The sequence below is a fragment of the Pseudochaenichthys georgianus genome, chromosome 5, assembly GCF_902827115.2.
Source record: "Pseudochaenichthys georgianus chromosome 5, fPseGeo1.2, whole genome shotgun sequence".
In the NCBI taxonomy this organism is placed as follows: domain Eukaryota; kingdom Metazoa; phylum Chordata; class Actinopteri; order Perciformes; family Channichthyidae; genus Pseudochaenichthys; species Pseudochaenichthys georgianus.
Window position 1 is genome coordinate 3,422,173 of NC_047507.1, and position 10,337 is coordinate 3,432,509.

A 10,337-nucleotide genomic window follows, 5' to 3' on the forward strand; every position below is an offset into this window, starting at 1 on the left:
AACGGTGATTTGCAGATTATTTCTAATACATTCATTTCAGTTCCACTTGATTTTTGTTCCCCATGTTTGCACACTCTCAACCTCATGGGAGCGGTTGTTTATTGAATGCATACAAAGTAGTCATTGTTTCATGTTGATTTTAAAGCTGCACCAACCAATTTGCTTGCAACAAAAAATCTAAAATGAGAAATATCCTCCAACTTTGACATCTCGGCACAGCTGTAAGGAGCCATTTAGTGCTTGATTTAGCTCAGTGTTTCTGCTTCATCACTGCAGGCAGCTGATGGCAGATAAAGAACCCAAAATAATGAGTAGCTGGTACAGAAAGTCTAACAAATAGCAGCAAATATGAGGATATTTTCACTCCAAAAAAGCCAATACATTGTAAGTGCTGGTGCTACGTTTTCTTTCTTTTTTTATTAATGTCCAAGGTTCCAGAGAAACAGCTGGGTTTTCAGTTTGAGACGGAAGATATGTAAACGTTCTGCTCTCCTGATATCAATAAGGAGCTTTTTAAACCATTTTGGAGCCAGGATAGCAACAAGGTGTGTTTTAGTTTAAGGGTCACCTGAGTCCCTCTTGCTGTGGGGAAGTGGCAAGCTGATTGGCTGATGCCTGAGTGTAGGGTTTGACCATGTCCTCGTTGTAGAAAGGATTCCTCTACAGGACGGTAGGCCAGTACCAGTGTCTTAAAGCAGAAAGGGGCAGCTACTGGTAACCAACGAACATAGCAGAAGAGCGGTGCATTGTGGGAGAACTTCGGTAGGTTGAGAACTAGTAGAGCTTCCAAAAAGTCAAATCAAAGTCTAAATAAAGTAGAAATCCGGCTGAAATAAAGTATAAATCTTTTTTTTTACTTCATGTCAGCCGAATAAATAAGTGGAGAATTGCTTGCTGACAAAAGCCATAAAAACGTTGTGAAATTATAACATACCATATGTATTTTTTGTGCTGATATGTGGCCACAGGAACCAGGTGAAGGACAACATGCTAATTGTGTTATTCAGTCATTTAATATTCATTTTACTCAGAATATATAATACAAATGTGGGACGACTAGGGTTAGGGCCAAATGTTGTCATCCAAAAAGGTGTGTGGGCATAACGTAGAGGGGAAGTAACCGGACGGGTTGTTCTCAAGTTTACCAAGACAAGTGAAAGAGAAGCTAATTTAACCTGGCTGTACGACTCGATATGTTCAGGGCTAAGACTGTGCCTGAAGTCATCTGTGAATAAATACCATTACCAGTTTATTTGTGTGCCTTAAGTAAACTGCATTAACCTCCTGATGCTCTCTAAGGATCCATCTGGACAAACATGAAAGACGTCAGCATGAAGTCCTGACAGCCCCCTGAGTGAGGTCTGCGATAGGAGGGGTGCATCATTTAAGCAATCACCTCACACGCTCCGCAGATCATCAGTAATGAATATTTTTTCTGTGCATTGAGAGGACAGAGCTAGGGGGAAATTAATCTAGGATTCATCTCTGACAAATACATCGTTTCACATGCAGGAAGCATATTTATATTCACTCTGAGGTGTTTGATCAGCGGTTGATCTGAACTTTGTGGCACCGTAATGCTCTCTGTGCATCGCTCAGGTTGAAAACAATTGACTTTGACTTCCTCAATGCTCACGGCTGAGTTTTTGAGTAGATTGCTTTTTTTCTTCTTCTGTGGGAATGAGCCCTGACCCGGCTCTGAAAAATAATTTCGAGCTCGGCCTGAATGGGGAATGCGCCTGATGAATCTGTGTCTGAGTAATTGTCCTTTCCCTCACCTTAGGATGGCTGTTAGGAGATAATCCTCTCCTTGGTGAAACAAGACCTAACACAACATCATTAATCTCATTACGAAGGCTGTGTTGCTTTGTTGCCACCGAGTCCCACGCCCAATTATCAGCCGCTGCCCCAGCCCCATGACGAAGGCTAGTCCCGCCCATCGCTAACGACCATCTACACTGTCCCCTGATTGACTTCTGCAAAAGCGGCGGTGATAGCACTTTGTATCTTCACTGAGGCAACCCCCCGAGCCTCAGCTGTGTCCTCGTGTCCCCCGGCTGTCCTGAGGCCGACTGCATAAAGCTGATCACGACAACAGTGGCTCCAGCTTTCCTTATCGCCTCGCAGCAGGTCCGCATCATGACGGAGAGGCAGACAATAAAGATGGATTAAAAACGCAGAGGCATTTATGGTCAAGTTTGCTTTTAATCGTAAAGCAGTAACAATACAAATTCATTAACGAGCTTTCAATTCGGTGTAATCGTCACAGTCAAAATGAAGTGAACAACCTTGGAACAATGCATGTGCACAGCTTGAAATGTTGAAATTCTTCCAGAATATTACATCAATCTGAGGGCGGAGCGAGGAGCAGTCTCTGGGGATTGGCAGTGGATTATTTTACACTGCTGTACGGGAACCTTTTTACGGTGGCTGACAGGTGCAAACGCGTCTATTCGGAGAAACTCTCTGCAGTTTCAGAAACGATGTATCTATAAAAACATGCGCCAAAAGTTAACACATGCAAATTAAGAAACATCTTCATCAACTTGACACATACGCAGCATTTAGAAAACATTCACCAAGTTGATGAAACATAGTTTAATAAAAGAACGTTGAAAAAAAGAATGCTGCAAATAAAAAATGCTTCAAAAAGCTCCCAACAAAACAGAAACCAGGGGACACTAAAAAGCAGTGGCGAACCGTATTCAGAGAATACCCTGGAACACAAAACATCAATTTACTTATATAAATAAAATGTAATAAAATGAATAAATGAGAATGGTATCCGTGTTGTTGATCTGTAATATTACAGTGTTACGTTGATTTGTTTGTCCTTCTCGGACCATGCAATACGCATTTCAGTGGTTTTGTGTTAGAAAAGAAAGCAACCAATCAGATCTTGCTCTGGGTCTCTGGGTCGAATATCCTTCAAGGTATTCTACATCCTTGATCGAATGCCCTGGCCGTTGCACTGAATGAGAGCGTACGTTTGGACTGACAGTTTGATCAACCAATCATATATTGATTTGTAGCTAATGGGCGTGTTCTTTCAGAGTTCTCCTCGGTTCCAGGGTGTTCTAGAAGGCCCGCTCGTTAACTGGCTCGAGTCAGAGGATCTAGAATGCGACGAAGCAATTCATGCCGTTTTATTGTTTGTTTTTAACGTTGAAATGACAAGTGCAACAGGTAGATTAAGCTGTTGCGGAATTGTTGTGAGTGCCCTTTTCAAGACGACAATTCAGTGAAAAGACGGACATTATAACGGCGGGGGGGGGGTCTGTCTACAGAAGCTCCAGTTGTGATAGACACCGTTCGCTACTGCTAAAAAGTGATGCACACAGCTGGGACCGGGGCGCTTGGTGATTATAAAGTTGGTCAAATGTCACTGTTGTTGGAAACTAGCCTAAAATATAAGTTTTATTGGCTTATTTTAACAATTTGACTCCCTCTGATAATATTACAGATCTGTTGTAAGCTAGCTAGCTAGTCATTTCAAATATACTGACGAAACACTTTCAATTATGAAACAGACTAACTCTGCAGACAGAGACAGTTGGACAACGTTATCATCCCCAAACGTCATCAAGCGCTTTTTAGTGTCCCCTGGTTTTCGTTGTGTTTTGAACTTCTTGCAGTGTTTTGTATTTGCAGAGTTTCCTTTATGCACTTTCAGTAAACGTTGCACGTGTTTCACCAAATTGTCGAAGATGTTTCTTTATTTGCGTGTGTTTTGGCACTTGCGTCTTTTTATATGTACATTATTTTTGAAGTGCAGCGTGTTTCTCCTAATGGAAATGTTTTGGGCTGTAGCAGACTGCTTGCCACCGTGTATTTTCCTATACAAAATACCTCACTATTTTGGAACACTTTCTTTGAGTAGATTTTTTTTAAAAAGCCTATGAATTAAATACCGTGAAATGTGATTACTACGCTATAAGAGGAAGGGAACACTCTGTATTCAGGTGTGAACCGTTGAATGAGCCTAAAGCTCCTGGTTCAGTGTGAGGGCACTGCCTTTTTTCAACAAAAGAGCAGTTACTTAGGAGTATTGAATCGAGTGCAGTAAACAACCTGATGACTGGTGGAAAACCTCCTCAAGGAAAATGAATGACTTCTGGAAATGTTCCAGAGAGATAGAGTCATCCAATGGAGTATAAAAAGCATCTGATCAGGGAATATGTGGGTTTATTTTCATGCAGTTACTGTCTGTTTCCTTCAGTGTCATGTAAACAACATAATCTGAGAGGGAGAGGTAAGAAAAAGCTGATTCCTCCAGCCAGATTCCTCTGGGAGAAAATACATTTCTCGTCATGTCTAACCAGGTTTCATGGGACAAGTATCATTGTGACAGCACTGGAGAGAACATTATTAGCAGAGATACACAAAAAATTATTTAAAGTGTGACGAATTCTGACATTAATAGTGTTTTTTCTGCAGTTCAGCGTTTGTGAACATTCAGTGGGTGTTCTCATTACAGACCCTGTCCTCTCACTGGCTGTCAGTGAAGAGCACACACATACATAAACATGAAAATAAAATAAACAGGAAGCAAGCTCTTGTGTCAGTAAATTATTTATTTTTTTACAATAAGGTCAGAGGAAGGGGAAATATAGGAACTGAATTCCTCCTCTGGGATAAATAAAGAGTCTTCTTTTGCTCCTTGACTTGCTGGTTACTTTGGTGTTTCAGAATGACCTCACAGCTCTCCATGGATCTCGTTTGTTTTATGTCCAATTTATTCTTAACTTTTCCTGAAATCTGAAAAAATAGCCTCGTTTTAAGCTTTGCAGCACTGCTTCTTTTCCAATAAATTAATTCCATACTTGTTTTTTCAATATATTTTTGAAACACTTGAATACTTTGAATATTCCAAAAGAACATTATTATCAACAAATGTAATGTAGCCTAAATACTGTGGCAAGAACAATTATGTGAAGCCTTTCCTGGTTTTATTATTATTTAGTACTATTATTTATTGAAAAATTCCATTCAAACATCAAAACGTTCAGCTCGGCCGGGAATCGATTGCTTTTACTTTTCTCATTCATAACTTTCATAATTCCAGAGATACAGCCCATAATTCATCACATTTTTAATATGGAAGTCAATGGAGAAACTCTTCAGACTTGAACAAAATCTTCATGCGACTTCAACTGCTAACTGCTCCTTCATACTTTCACTCAGAAACCTCATTCCAACTTTAAAATGTTACACATCTTTTGACCTTATTCGTGTTACACAACTTTTAAATCTGATTCATACTTTTAAAGATATTAAACATTGTTCAGACCTTTGTAAAGAGGCCTTCTTCAGATGTTAGAGTGCGTGATGTCACAAGTGGAGGACAGCTTGAAATTTGCCTTCATATTTTTTTTTTTAAACCTACCATAATTCCCAAACCCTATATTCCTGAGACATAATTTTGCATGAGAAACGTAGGAAAACATCTCGTAGCTTGAAAAACAAAAATAAATTAAGCAAAATGCCTCTTGAGGGCATGAAGTGACAAAAACGTTCAACATTTCTCCATTAAAGCCCATTGTACATTCAGGCTTCTCTTTCCTCACAGCAGCAGCCGCACACGCATAGTTAATCTGCAAAAAAGGCCACATTATCAACCCTAAAGTACACAAAAAGTACACTTCAGATGCTCAGAGTTCTTGAGATGCTTCACGCGTTGAAGTTTCACCTATATCTGTTACGGTTCTTCAACAAAACGTTCACATGTAACAGGTTTATCTCTCATTCAGAACAATGCAAACGCTCTCCTCTCACTGATTACTGCACATCACCATGGAAACCTTTGATCTCTGGACACACACACAGCTGTTTCATAACGTTAGCTCAAATATAAACACCTGTGTCATGGAACACGATGATGTCATAACTCCAACTGACATGCTCAAAGCAGCAGACTTCAGATAATGGTTAACACAGCTCTACTTCAAATCTGATGTTACGTAATGTGGTGTTACTATGGCAACGCATCCCTCGCCATAAAACAGCAGCAGACTTCAGATAATGGTTAATGGTCTTGCCCTCAACAGCTCTACGTCAATTATGTGGTGTCATCCCTCGTCATAAAACACGATGTTGCTGTAACTCCAATGGACACGGTCCGATCGTCCCCCAAACTTCGCTTGTATATCACTGGTCCATGCCTCAACAGCACTACGCCAAATCTGAGATCTCACCATAGGCTGTTGTCATGGAAACGCATCCCTCGCCATAAAACACGATGTTGTCGTGATACCTATACAAATGGTCTAAAACAGCACCAGACTTCAGATAATGGTTAATGGTCCCGCCCTCAACAGCTCTATGTCAATCATGGGGTGTCATCATTTTCCGTTTCCATGGCAACGCATCCCTTGCAATAAAACACAATATTGCTATAACTCCTATGAAAATTGTCAAAAAATGCTAAAACTTCACATGTGTGCTAACAGTCCAGCTGTGAAGACATCTACGGAACAGTTTTGAGATGTCTTCAAATGCCGTTGCCATGGCAACACAATGCTCACCATGAAACACGATTTTCTCATAACCTCAGTGAAAATGCTCCAAACAGCCCAAAACTTCACAGGTTTGGTAACGATGCAGCCATCAACATATCTAAGCGTATTATGGGGTGTCATCAAATACCGCTGCCATGGCGACAGATCATTCGCCATCAAGTTAGTTCAATGCTTTGCAGTTCAAATATTCTGCTGCTTTTCCAAGCCTCTTTACTTTCTTTTCTTCTCTCATCACACATTCAAGCCCCCAGTGTCCATGTATCATTTCAATCAAAATGCTTCACTTTCTTATTCAGCATAGCTGTTCCATAAAGCATTCCCACTAGCAATTTCTTCAGGAATTGCATTCTCTAGTTATTATTATACTGTTCACTCTTTTTCTTGGCACTCTATCAGTGAAAACAGAGATACATGTCAATAGACAGCAATTAATGTTGTATATTACAGTAGAAGAATATATTAAATAAACCTGCATGATAAGAAAAAAATAATAATTATAATGTGTTTTCAACGTTAAGCATTTTGATAATTGTTTGACTTTCAGCAGAAGCTGAACTGCTTTAAACTGTCACAGCGAATCTAACAATATGTTTTGTATGCACACGTTTGCGCAAGCACTATTATACTATGCATATATTCATGACTTAATGCTGCTTTGTAAATAGGTCATTTATAATTCATAAGGTACACACAGACTGACAATAAATACAAATACATAAAGTAAAAAAGAAACTTAAAAACTCATAGAGTACTCTGGATTATTGTGTCACAGGAGTGTGTGCTCATGTGTTAATTGTCCCTCGCACTGAAGACCATCGTTGTGTTTGTCTCTAAGTGTCAGCAAAAGTGTTTACCAAACACCGTATGTAATCCGACAGATGAATTATAATCGCTGTGTAAATGTTTGCCACATGGTAACAGATTTAAAGTCCATTTATTCATGTGTTTGTTCTGAATGAACCGCATTAACTCATTATATTGACATAAAGACTGTAATCACACTGCTGCCGGACGGACTGAATAAACACCACATGTTAGTCTGCCACTTTCAGCCGGAGTTCAATTACATTGTCACCTTTTAGAGAGTGAATCATCAAGTCTTTAAGTGGACGTCAATATTGTGATCAGACGGGTTTGAATCCTGTTGCTATAGATATTATGTAAGAAAACAGAACAATATGACCTTAGAAGAGAAGAAACCAAGATATTAAGGATCAGAACATATTTTATTGATTGTAAATAAGATAAGATAAGATAAGACTTTATTTGTTTGTTGTTGTGCCAGAGAAACAAAATACAATAAGTTTACACAATAACCACAGCAGCACAACTGTACACCAAAAATGCAGCAAAAAGGGCAATTAAACATCCACAGACAACATGACACATAGAAACATAGATGGTCACACAATCAATGCAATTATTAGCAGTAGTTAGTAGTACAACAAATAAAACGTAGTGGCAGTTACGTCATTGCCCGTTATTAACATCATAGCATTATTAATAATACTAATAATAATAATATTGCACATAGTTATATATAGCAGCGAATGTATTGTAATGATGGTAATTATATTGATATGTATATTACACATAGTGTTGGTGTGGAAGTTCTCAGTTCCCTTTACTTAAGGGTGAAGAGTTAAAAAGTTTGATTGCCACTGGGAGGAAAGACCTCTTGTGGCGCTGTGTGGTGGTCTTCGGTGATCTCAGTCTGTGGCTGAAAACCTGCCATTCATGAAGTACATTCAGGCAGTAGCCATCAATGAAACTCATGAGCACATACTACAAAATAGCTAAAGTAACTGGATGGCCTACCTGCCTGTCAGCCTTCCATCTGGGCACAAACTTATCTCGTGCCCTCATTGGTCATGTGCGTGTTCGTGTGTGTTGGAGGAGGGGCTCTGTGAGGAAGGGGCAGATTTTCTCCGGTTGTGTATTTTCAAATTATAGCGCAGTCGAGCTGGTTTCTCCAAAATTACATACCCCACCTTTAAGCTCACACACACTATTTTATGAACATATAGGTTCACCTGTTGAATTAAAAACAGGACAAATGAAGCAAAGAAAGTGGAAACTATAAAGCAGATTCAGGCGGTAGAAGTATTCACACTGAAAGTATTATCCTACAGAACAGAACAGCTCACAGAGAAGAGAGAACACCTTTACAACAAACACTATCTGATATTTGTAGATTCTTAGTATCATTGTTATCCTGCTAGTAATCCCCAATGTTTAGAAGTCAGTAATATGTATGTAACTGTAAGGGATCCTCATTTGTTCTCTTCCCTGAGAGATGATGATTGATCCAAACAATATCTATCTATCACTCTGTCCGTCCGTGTAATTGTATTTCTATAGTTGTTATGTTGTCTTCAGCCCTAAATGGTGCTTTGATGTACATCACCCAATGTAGAACATCAATACAACAGAAGAAACAGAATCTCTAACACACAGTATAAACTCTGGACAGTCCCAGAGAAACTAGCCCAATTTCATAACGAGTAACCAAAAAAAAAAGCCCGCTGACGGTAGCCTGCTGAGTTGTTTGGATTGCACTCATGTCCTGAAGCAGGAACTTAGAAAAGATGTGAGAGATGTTGCGTTCATCAAAAGAGCTTTAAGCAAAGTTAGGGGGTTCAGTTTTAGTGATATATATTTTTTAAGGGGAATTATTAATCTAACGTATGATGTCGTTCAGCATTCATATATTTGGTTTTACAGTCGCCACTTCGCTGTTAAGGTCTCAAGGCTCAAGATCTTGAACAGGACAATCCTCTCTTGGTTATCTATCATATTTACTTTGAAGAATAAGTGTAAAGGCTCCATCTCTTCTGTTTCTGAGTAAACAATAAAATGAACACTGTCACACAATCTGCTGCTTATATATCTGTCTCCAAATTGCACACCTCTGAATGGATCTAGTCACTGCTTGTTCTAAGGCAGGGGTGTCAAACTCAATTTCTTCGCGGGCCACATCAGCATTATGGTTGCACTCAAAGGGCCGGTTGTAACTTTAAGACCATATATCAAAATATATAAATATTTAATATATATAAAATAATGTATTATATGACATTATTGCCTCTGCATTGGATTATTATCGGATAGGGTAATAACTTCATAATTAACTACGTCTGAAAGCAGAAGTCTAGGGCAAATCATTGCAGGTCTCTTCACTGAGAATGTTACAAAATGATTTAAAAAAAAATCTAATTCTGAGAAAAAGGCAAATTCTAAGAAAAAATCAATATTTTCAAGAAACTAAGTCCAATTCTGAGAAAAAAACTTGTTCTGAGAAAAAAAGTCAAATTCTGAGAAAAATGTCAAATTTGAGATGCATTGTGGGATAAGATTAAGATTAAGATGAACTTTTATTAATCCCTCATGGGGAAATTATTTCTCTGCATTTGACCCATCCTAGTGTTAGGAGCAGTGTGCTGCCATTTTGAACGGCGCCCGGGGAGCAGTGTGGGGAACGGTGCCTTGCTCAGGGACACCTCGGTAGCACTTGGTCTTTCGGGGACTTGAACTGGTGACCTTCCAGTTCCCAAGACAAGTCCCTATCGACTTCGCCACCACCGCCGGATATGTAGTTTATGGGCAACGTGCTTCTGTAAATCGACTCCGGGCTTTCGGAGTCGACCAGAAGTTCATGTTACTGTTCTAGTTCAGTGTTGGAGAGCATCATGAGGTATGGTATCACTGGCTGGTACGGTGACTTGACAGTGCAGTCAAAGTCACAGATCGCTCGCCTGGTACAGACTGCTATGAAAATGATGGGGGTTCAAAAACACCCATCTCTCCGAAACATATACG